This window comes from Arachis ipaensis, chromosome B04 (genome assembly GCF_000816755.2).
Source record: "Arachis ipaensis cultivar K30076 chromosome B04, Araip1.1, whole genome shotgun sequence".
Taxonomy (NCBI): Eukaryota; Viridiplantae; Streptophyta; class Magnoliopsida; order Fabales; family Fabaceae; genus Arachis; species Arachis ipaensis.
Window position 1 is genome coordinate 26,449,289 of NC_029788.2, and position 11,300 is coordinate 26,460,588.

The window sequence follows — 11,300 nt, forward strand, 5'->3', positions numbered from 1 at the left end:
TGCTCAAGTGCCTCTGCAAACGAAATCTTTATTTCAAGAGTCTTGAGATAGTCTACAAAGCGGGCAAATTGTTTATCATGTTCCGCTTGGCGGAGTTTCTGAGGATAAGGCATCTTGGATTTATATTCTTCAACCTTAGTTGCTGCAGGTTTACTTCCTATAGAAGTGGTTGGAGAGGCCTGCCTAAGGGGGTTGTTATCAGCACTTGCAGGTGTCTGATCCCCCATTAGCGTTTGAATGCCAGAATTGGGTGCTGTATGGGCGTTTAACGCCAGATTGCCACCCTTTTATGGCGTTTGGACGCCAGACTTGGCTATCCACTGGGAGTTTAACGCCAATTTCTTACCCTTTTCTGGCGTTTGAACGCCAGAATCCTTCCTCTCTGGGCTCTTACTGTCCTCAGAGGGATTTTGGGCAGTGGTTTGGTCATCTTCTGTCAGCTGTTCCTTTCTTGGCTTTCTGCTGCCTTGAGTTGAAACATTCAATGTCTTCCCACTCCTTAAATGAATAGCTTGGCACTCTTCTGTTATTTGTTTAGATAACTACTGTCTTGTTTGATTCAATTGTGCTTCCATATTCTTGTTAGCCTTTTCAGTGTCTTGTAGCATCTCTTTAAATTCTGCTAACTGTTTTGTTATAAAAAGCACTTGCTGATTGAGTTCAGCAACTTGTTCTAGAGGACTAAGTTCAGTGGATACTGCTTTAGCCTCTTCTTTCATGGAGGACTCACTTCTTAAGTATAGGTGCTGATTTCTAGCAACTGTATTAATGAGCTCTTGAGCCTCTTCAATTGTCTTCCTCATGTGTATAGATCCACCAGCTGAGTAGTCTAGAGACATCTGGGCCTTTTCTGTAAGCCTATAGTAAAAGATGGCTAATTGCATCTATTCTGAAAACATTTCAGAGGGGCATTTCCTTAGCATCCCTCTATACCTCTCCCAGGCATTATAAAGAGATTCATTATCCTCTTGTTTAAAGCCTTGGATGTCCAACCTTAGCTGTGTCATCCTTTTTGGAGGTAAATATTGATTTAGAAATTTGTTTGATAATTGTTTCCATGTTTTTATGCTTGCTGTGGGTTGGTTATTTAACCACCTCTTAGCTTGATCTTTTACAGCAAATGGAAACAGTAATAATCTGTAGACATCCTGATCCACTTCCTTATCACGTACTATGTTAGCAATTTGTAAGAACTGTGCTAGAAACTCAGTAGGTTCTTCCTGAGGAAGACCATAATACTGGCAATTTTGCTGCACCATGATAATGAGCTGAGGGTTTAGCTCAAAATGGCTGACTCTGATGGGGGTATACAGATACTACTCCTATATGAAGCAGTAGTGGGGTTAGCATATGACCCCAAAGTCCTTCTGGACTGTTCATTTCCACTTAGGTCCATGATGGAGAAAGGGAAGTGACGTGGATTGTAAAATGAAAATTTTCTCTTTTTTTTTTATTTATATAGAAAATTTCGAAAAAATCTAGAAAAAAAAACAAGGATTTTAAAATTTTAACCAAAAACAATAATAGAAGACGCAATTTTAGTGACTCTAAATCAAAAATATAAATTTTTTCCTAATCTAAGCAATAAAATAAACAGTCAGTTGTCCAAACTTGAACAATCCCCGGCAACGTCGCCAAAAACTTGGTGCACGAAATTGTGATTACACTTTTCACAACTCCGCACAACTAACCAGCAAGTACACTGTGTCGTCCAAGTAATACCTTACGTGAGTAAGGGTCGATACCACGGAGATTGTCGGCTTGAAGCAAGCTATGTTTATTTTGTAAATCTTAGTCAGGAGATTAATGATAAGAGTGATTGTATTTATGAAAAATAAATAACATGAAATAAATAGTACTTGTGATTCAATAATGAGAAACAGGCTGAGGTTCCGCAGATGCTCTGTCGTCTGAATCTCTGCTTTCTTACTGTCTTCTTCTCCAAACACGCATGGCTTCCTTCAATGGCAAGCTGTATGATCCTCTCGGATGAAAAATACCAAGCACGATCTCTGCACGGCTAATCAACTGTCGGATTTCTCGTCTTGGATGAAAAATACCATGTATAGCTACCGCACGGCTAATCATCTGTCGGTTCCCACTAGCGTCGGAATAGGACCCTTGTCCTTTTGCACACTGTCACTGCGCCCAACATTCGTAGGTTTGAAGCTCGTCATAGTCATCCCTTCCTGGATCCTACTCGGAATACCACAGACAAAGTTTAGACTTTTTGGATCCCAGGAATGCTGCCAATTTGTTCTAGCCTATACCACGAAGGTTCTAACCTCCGAACTCGATCCGTGGATTAGAAACCCAAGAGATACGCACTCAAGCTATCGCCCAATGACTACGTTGAGCTCAGATAGAACAGGAGTGGTTGTCAGGCACGCGCTCATAGGTTGAGGATAATGATGAGTGTCACGAATCATCATATTCTTTATATTGAAGTACGAGTGAGTATCTTAGAACAGAATCAAGCGTGATTGAATAGAAAAGAGAAGTAATTGCATTAATCCATTGAAACACAGCAGAGCTCCTCACCCCCACCTATGGGGTTTAGAAACTCATGCTGTAAAAGATACAATATGAAGTGTAAAAAATGTCATGAGGTCCTAAATGAATCTCTAAAAGTAGTTTTTATACTAAACTAGTAACTTAGGGTTACAGAAAATGAGTAACTAGGTGTAGATAGTGCAAAATTCCACTTCCGGGGCACAGTTGGTGAGTGTTTGGGCTGAGCTTTCAAGCTTCCACGTGAATATGCCTCATATTGGAGTTAAACGCAAACTTGGGTGCCAAAATGGGCGTTTAACGCCGAAAAGTATGCCAGTTCTGGCGTTTTACGCTAGAAAGTTTTTGGCTGGCTTTTAATGCCAGTTTTGGCCATCAAATCTCGAGCAAAGTATGGACTATTATATATTGCTGGTAAGCCCAAGATGTTTACTTTCCAACGCAATTGAGAGCGCACCAATTGGGCTTCTGTAGCTCCAGAAAATCTATTTCGAGTGGAGGAGGGTCAGAATCCAACAACATCTGCAGTCCTTTCTCAGCCTCTGAATCAGATTTTTGCTCAGGTACCTCATTTTCAGCTAGAAAATACCTGAAATTATAGAAAAATACATAAACTCATAGTAAATCCCAGAAATATGATTTTTGAATAAAAACTAATAAAAATATAATAGAAAGTAACTAAAATATACTAAAAACTACCTAAAAACAATGCCAAAAATGGTATAAATTATCCGCTCATCAATACCTCAGGTGAGTGAGGGTCGATCCCACGAGGATTGAAGGACTAAGCAACAATGATTGATTAATTGGCTTAGTTAGACAAACGAGAAAGAGTATTTGAGTATTCAACGAGCATTAAACAATCGTACAGAAAGTAAAATAGTAAAGTAAATAAATTGGGAGTAAAGTATGGATAAGGCAGTTAAGCTTTTAGATTTATTTATTTTTTCGGATTAACTTTTCTTACTAACTATTTTAATCATGCAGGATTTTATTTATGGCAAACTATATGTGACTAGACCCTAATTCCTTAGACCTTTCTAGTCTCCCCTAAAATTCATCAACAGCCAATTCCTTGGTCAATTAATTCCTAATTAGAGGGTGATGATCAAATTCCAGTTTATATGCCACAAAAACTCTAATTAACTAAAAAATAAAAGGATTATATGTCACGTATCCCATTAAATCCAGATAATTAAAATTTAGGAGAATATGTTTTCAAGCTGTTGTTCAAGTAAAGAGCTTTTCCAAGTTATACAAGAACTCAAATAGAAAGAGGGTCATACTTCCATTCCACCCAAATTCATAAGATAAAGAGCGAAAACAATTCTTAAATTATAAATCCATACATAAATTAAAATAGAAAAAGTAATAAAATCAATCCATACAAATAGACAGAGCTCCTAACCTTAACAATGGAGGTTTAGTTGCTCATGGTTCAGAGTAAAATAAGGATTGTAAATTGGAATGGAATAATGTTCAGTTGAGATGGAATGAAAAGTTAACTAATTCCCATCCACTTTTATATCTAATCCTAATAAATTTAAAATCTATCTTCTAAAACTTAAATAATATCTTTTCCTATTTTTGAATTAAAAATAAAGTTTAAATCAAAATTAATTAAAGCAATCAGCATGTCTTCAATTGATGGATGGGGACCACTTGCTTCGTAGGGTCCACGCCTAACTTGGAGTGGGCATAATCATTCTTGTGTGAATCCCCCTTGAGTCTCTACTATCCCCTGGCTCTAATATGTGTTTCTGGGCCGAAAACTGGGTCAAAACTCGGCCTGAAATCGCCCCCAGCATTTTCTGCATTTTCTAAATGTCGCGCATGTCACGTGTACGCGTCAGTCACGCGTACGCGTCGATGGCCTTTTTCGTGTGTCACGCATACGTGTCAGGTACGCGCACGCGTCGCTGAGCAACTTTGCTTTTCACGCATACGCGTCAAGCACGCACACGCGTCGCCATGAATAGCTCCAAATCACGCACGCGTCAGGCACGCGCACGCGTCGCTCCTCACTGGTCAGCTCCTTGGTTTCTTCTCTTTCTCTGCAGAAACTCCATCAAATCCATCCGAATGCTACCTAAAATAAACAAAAATGCATAAGACTCAAAGTAGCATCCATATTGGCTAAAAGATAATTAATTCTTGATAAAACTTAACAAATTACATGCAAATTCACTAGGAAAAGATAGGAAAGATGCTCACGCATCATAACACCAAACTTGAATTGTTGCTTGTCCTCAAGCAACCAAAATAATATAGGCTTAGAATGTGAATTTGCATGAGAATGAGAGTTCAATTAAGCTCATGTCTCTTCTTATAGTGGGGTTTACAACTGTAATTCTGAATAGTTTTGGCATCTCACTCTTCTTTGAATCAGAAGAATGTTACTGTCATTCGGAATTAGAATCCGGATAATATTATGAATTCTCTGATCTTTTTGTAACTCAATTTAACCCTTGAACACAGCTATTTTTCTTTTCTTTGGTGCTTTGCACCTTGAGCCTAGCCGTGACTTGAAATGTTTTGTCTCAAGTTTTACTTGACACAGAAACACCACAAGCACTTAACTCGGGAACTCTTTTGAAGTTCTGATTTTTCTTTCAGCTACTCCCAGACAGTGGTGCTCAAAGCCTTTGGCATACTCTTCTAATTGCAGTTGATCTCGAATCTAAATGTTTTGTCTCAAGGATTACTTACTTGACACAAGAACACCACAAGCATGTAACTAGGGAAACAACTCTTTGAGCTTTTTATCATGTCTGACCTCCCTAGTCATTGATGCTCAAAGCCTTGGACCTTCCTTTTTATTTTTTTTTTTTTTTTTTTTGCTATTTCTTTTGCTTCAAGGATTAAACTTTTACGTATTTCAGAGAAGTCATAATAATTCTCTAAATTCCTGTTCCTAGTACATCAACATTCTTTGATTCAAATTTAAATATGCACTGTTCATGTCATGCATTCAGAGTTACAGAAAATACCACCACATGTAAGTGAATAAGACTACTCTTCAATATAAACTCAATTTCTCATGCAATATATCACTTCTTTTTTTTCTTTTTCTTTTTAGATTCAAGTTCAGTGAGCGGTACATGAGACAAATAACAGAATAAAACTAATTCTAATAACTGAAAGTACTAATGATCATGCAGGCAAAACAGCAGAAAACAAAAAACAACAAAATAAGAATGGAAGAGAAATAGAATGAAAGGAACTCAACCACCTCAGTTATGTTAGTAGCCATCTCATTCCTCCATGAAGAGCATTCATCTCCATTTTGTGCTTTTTTTTTCTTTTTTAAAAAAAAAAACATCAGCGAAGCGACAACACCAAACTTTAAATGTTTTCTTGTCCTCAAGCAAAGAAGAACTGAAAATAAAATAATAAAAAATAATAGTAAGATGAAAGAAGAATAAAAGGATAAAAGAACAAGCGAGAATTAGGATTGGGAGAGAGAAAAGAAAATTAAAATTGGGTGGAGAACTAGTGTAATTGTGCGGCACAGGCGACGCGTACGCGTACAACACGCGTACGCGTGGGGTGCAAAATTTCCTTAATGACGCGTGAGCGTCAGGCACGCGTCCGCGTGCCCTTGATTTTGTGCGATACGCGCGAAGCCAACTGCGTGCACGCACAACTCTATGTTCGCGTGGCTTGGAATTCAATATTTTCATACGACACGTGCGCGTCACATGACGCGTGGATGGCCAATTAGGGAAAGGACGCGCACGCGTCAGGGACGCGTCCGCGTGATGGGACTTGTGCTCCCAGCACCACTCCAGCCCCACACCATCACAACTTTTGGCCATGCACCCATTTACGTCGATTTTTCTAGGTCACGCGTACGCGTCAGGGACGCGCACGCGTGGGTGGCCATTTGCGCAAATGACGCGCACGTGTCAGGGATGCGTACGCGTGATGCGACATATGCTCCCAGCATGGTTCCAGCCCCACTCCTGCTCAACTCTCTGTCCAATTTAATTTTTCACATGCACACACATGACGCGTACGCGTCAGCGACGCTTGCGCGTCGTGTGCTCATTTTTTTTTCTGGCTCCTGTTCTAAGATAGCTGCATGATCTAAAAAATAGTAAAATCTTAGTAAAAATAAAATAAGGAAGAAAAACTACTAGTACAAAAAATAGCTAAGGATACGAAATTATCGGGTTGCCTTCCGACAAGCGCTTCTTTAACGTCACTAGCTTGACGGTCAGTTCTGCTAGTTCAGCAGATGAGTGGACCTCTGGCGATCAATCTCGCCTCCAAGATAGTGCTTCAGCCTCTGACCATTCACTATAAATTTTCTGTTAGAATTCTCTTCCTGTATTTCCACATGACCATATAGTGAAGCTCTGGTAACCATAAACGGTCCTGACCACCGGGATTTCAGCTTCCCGAGAAAAAATTTGAGCCTTGAATTATATAGAAGCACTCTCTGTCCTGGCTCAAAGATTCTGATGGCAATCTTCTTGTCATGCAGTAGCTTGGTTCTCTCCTTATAGAGCTTGGCATTCTCATAAGCTAAATATCTGAATTCATCAAGCTCATTCAACTGAAGCATTCGCTTAATTCCTGCAGCTTCTGAATCAAGATTCAGATACATGATTGCCCAGTAAGCCTTGTGCTCGAGCTCAACTGGCAAGTGACAGGCTTTGCCATAGACTAACTGATATGGGGACATGCCAATTGGAGTTTTGTACGCTGTCTGGTATGCCCAGAGAGTATCATCAAGCTTCCTAGACCAGTCCTTTCTTGAAACACTGACGGTCTTCTCTAGAATCCTCTTGAGTTCCCTGTTGGAAACTTCAACCTGTCCACTTGTCTGAGGGTGATAGGGGTTGCCACCTTATGACGGACTCCATATCTTTGCAGAAGAGAATCCAGCTGTCTGTTACAGAAGTGACTTCCTCCATTACTAATGAGTGTCCTTGGGACACCAAACCGGCTAAAGATATACCTCTGAAGAAAGCTCATTACCACCTTGGCATCATTGGTGGGTAGAGCCACCGCTTCCACCCACTTGGACACATAATCAACTGCCACTAGAATGTAGTTGTTTGAATGTGAGGGTGGAAAAGGTCCCATGAAATCAATACCCCACACATCAAACAACTAAACTTCAAGAATCCCCTGCTGTGGCATTTCATGGTTGGCAGGGAGATTTGTGGCTTTTTCACATCTGTCACAGTGCTTCACAAATGCTCTTGAGTCTCTGAAAAGAGTTGGCCAGTAAAACCCGCTCTGAAGGACCTTTGTAGCTGTCCTTTCACCACCAAAGTGGCCTCCATAATCAGAACCATGACAGTGCCAAAGAATCTGCTGTTTTTCTTCATCTGGGACGCATCTTCGGATTATGCCATATGAACACCTTTTAAAGAGGTATGGTTCCTCCCAAATGTAATACTTGGCATCAGTCAATAGCTTCTTTACTTGTTGCCTGCTGTACTCCCTTGGAATAAAATTCATGGCCTTATAATTTGCAATGTCTGCAAACCATGGAGCCTGCTGAATGAGGAACAATTACTCATCTGGAAACGTCTCAGTCATAGCTGTGGGTGGTTGTACTCCTGCTTCATGCTCAATTCTGGAGAGATGGTCAGCTACTTGATTTTCTGACCCTTTTCTGTCTTTTATCTCAATATCAAACTCCTGAAGGAGTAGCACCCATCTGATTAATCTTGGTTTCGAATCCTGTTTGGTTAGAAGGTACTTCAAAGCAGCATGATCAGTATAAACAATAACCTTAGAACCAAGTAAATAGGACCTAAACTTATCAATAGCATACACAACAGCTAATAATTCCTTTTCTGTAGTTGTGTAATTCTTTTGGGCATCATTTAACACACGACTGGCATAGTAAATGACATGTACAAGCTTACCATGCCTCTGTCCTAAAACAGCTCCTATAGCAAAGTCGCTGGCATCACACATCAACTCAAATGGTAAATCCCAGTCAGGGGAGCTATAATGGGAGCAGATGTAAGGTTTGCTTTCAGAGTTTCAAAAGCATGCAGACAATCAGAATTAAAGACAAAAGGAACATCAGCAACTAACAGGTTGCTTAAAGGTTTAGCAATTTTAGAAAAATCCTTTATAAATCTTCTATAAAATCCTGCATGACCCAAGAAACTCCTGACTGCCTTAAAATTAGTTGGTGGTGGTAATTTTTCAATTACCTCCACCTTTGCTCTATCAACCTCAATTCCCTTACTTGAAATTCGGTGTCCAAGAACAATACCTTCTGTAACCATAAAGTGACATTTTTCCCAATTTAAAACAAGGTTTGATTCTTGACACCGTTTTAAGACAAGAGATAAATGCTTAAGGCAGGATTCAAAAGAATTACCAAAGACGGAAAAGTCATCCATAAATACCTCAATGAACTTTTCAACCATATTAGAAAAAATTGAAAGCATACACCTCTGAAAAGTTGCCGGAGCATTGCAAAGTCCAAAAGGCATTCTTCTGTAGGCAAATACTCCAAAGGGGCATGTGAATGCTGTCTTCTCTTGATCTTGAGGGTCCACTGCAATTTGGTTATATCCAGAATAGCCATCTAGAAAGCAATAAAATGCATGACCAGCTAACCTCTCAAGCATCTGATCAATGAAAGGAATGGGGAAGTGATCCTTCCTAGTAGCAATGTTGAGCTTCCTGTAGTTTATACACATTCTCCATCCTGTGATTGTTCTTGTAGGAATAAGCTCATTCTCTTCATTCTTGATCACTGTCATCCCTCCTTTCTTGGGAACTAACCCAGTGCACTTGCTGGTTAGTTGTATCGAAGTTGTGACAATTATGAATTAAGATCAAAGCACCAAGCTTTGGAGCCATTACCAGGGATTGCTCGAGCCTGGACATCACAATTTCGTGCACCAAGTTTTTGGCGCCGTTGCCGGGGATTGTTTGAGTTTGGACAACTGACGGCTCATCTTGTTGCTCAGATTAGGTAATTTTCTTTTTATTTTATTTTCAAAAATTTTTCAAAAATGTTTTCAAAAATCTATCATCTGTTTTCGAAAAAAATAAATAAAAATGTTTTCAAAAATTTTATTCAAAATTTTTAAGAATGAATTCTAGTGTTTCATGAAGCATGTGAAGCCTGGCTGGCTGTAAAGCCATGTCTAAATTCTTTTGGACTGAGGCTTCCAACCATCAGCTCTTACACGACTGTAGGGTATGTTAGGCGTGTCATGTCTGAATTAAATGCTGAAGCTTGGCTGGCCATTTGCCATGTCTAGTGTTTTGGACCGGAGCTTTCATTGAAAGCTTGGCTGGCTAGTGAGCCATGTCTAATTCCTGGACTGAAGCTTTAGACTAAGAATGCAAGATTCCTGGAATTCATGTTAAAAATTTTGGAATCCTTATTTTTTCTTTTTCATATAATTTTCGAAAAAAAATACAAAAAAAAAATTAGAAAATCATAAAAATCAAAAATATTTTTCTGTTTCTTGTTTGAGTCTTGAGTCACATTATAAGTTTGGTGTCACTTGCATGTACATCTTGCATATTTCGAAAATTTCATGCATTCATAGTGTTCTTCATGATCTTCAAGTTGTTCTTGGTAAGTCTTCTTGTTTGATCTTGATGATTTTTTGTTTTGTGTCTTTTCATGTTTATCATATGCATTCTTGAATTCTTAGTGCGTAAGCATTAAAGAATTCTAAGTTTGGTGTCTTGCATGTTTTCTTTGCATTAAAAATTTTTCAAAAATATGTTCTTGATGTTCATCATGACATTCAAAGTGTTCTTGGTGTTCATCTTGACATTCATAGCATTCTTGCATGCATCACATGTTTTGATCTAAAAATTTCATGCATTGCATAATTTTCATGTTTTTCATAAAAATTTCAAAAATCAAAAAAATATCTTTCCCTTTTTTTCTCTCATCAAATTCGAAAATTGAGTTGACTTTTTCAAAAAATTTTAAAAATCAAGTTGTTTCTCATGAGTCAAATCAAATTTTCAATTTGAAAATCTTATCTTTTTCAAAATCTTTTTCAAAAATCAAATCTTTTTCAAAATTATTAGTTATTTTCGAAAATTTCAAAAAAATATTTTTCAAAAATCTTTTTCTTATTTTTATACCAAATTTTCGAAAATAACATAATCAATTAATGTTTTGATTCAAAAATTTGAAGTTTGTTACTTGCTTGTTAAGAAAGATTCAAACTTTAAGTTCTAGAATCATATCTTGTGATTTCTTATGAATCAAGTCATTAATTGAGATTTTAAAAATCAAATCTTTTTCAAAACTAATTTCAATCATATCTTTCCAAAAATATCTTCTTATCTTATCTTTTTCAAAAAAATATCTTTTCAAAATATCTTTTCTAACTTCCTAACCTCTTATCTTTTCAAAAATTTGTTTCAACTAACTAACTAACTTTTTGTTTGTTTCTTAACTTTTTCAAAACCACCTAACTAACTCTCTCTCTCATTTTTCGAAAATATCTCCCCCTTTTTCAAAAATTTCTTTTTAATTAACTAATTATTTTATTTTTATTTTTATTTCAAAAAAAATTTTCGAAAAAAAATACTAACAATTTTCAAAAACTATTTTCAAAAATCACTAACTCCTTTTCAAAAATAATTTTCAAAAATTATACCTCCCCCATCCTATTCTATTTATTCATTCATATCCTAACATCTCATCTCACATCTCTTCCATTCTCACAGTTGTGTTTCTTCCTTTATATTACATTCTTTATCTCCCCTCTTTTCTTCCACTCACACAGGGATCCCTATACGGTGGTATAAAGGATCTCTATTATTATTAT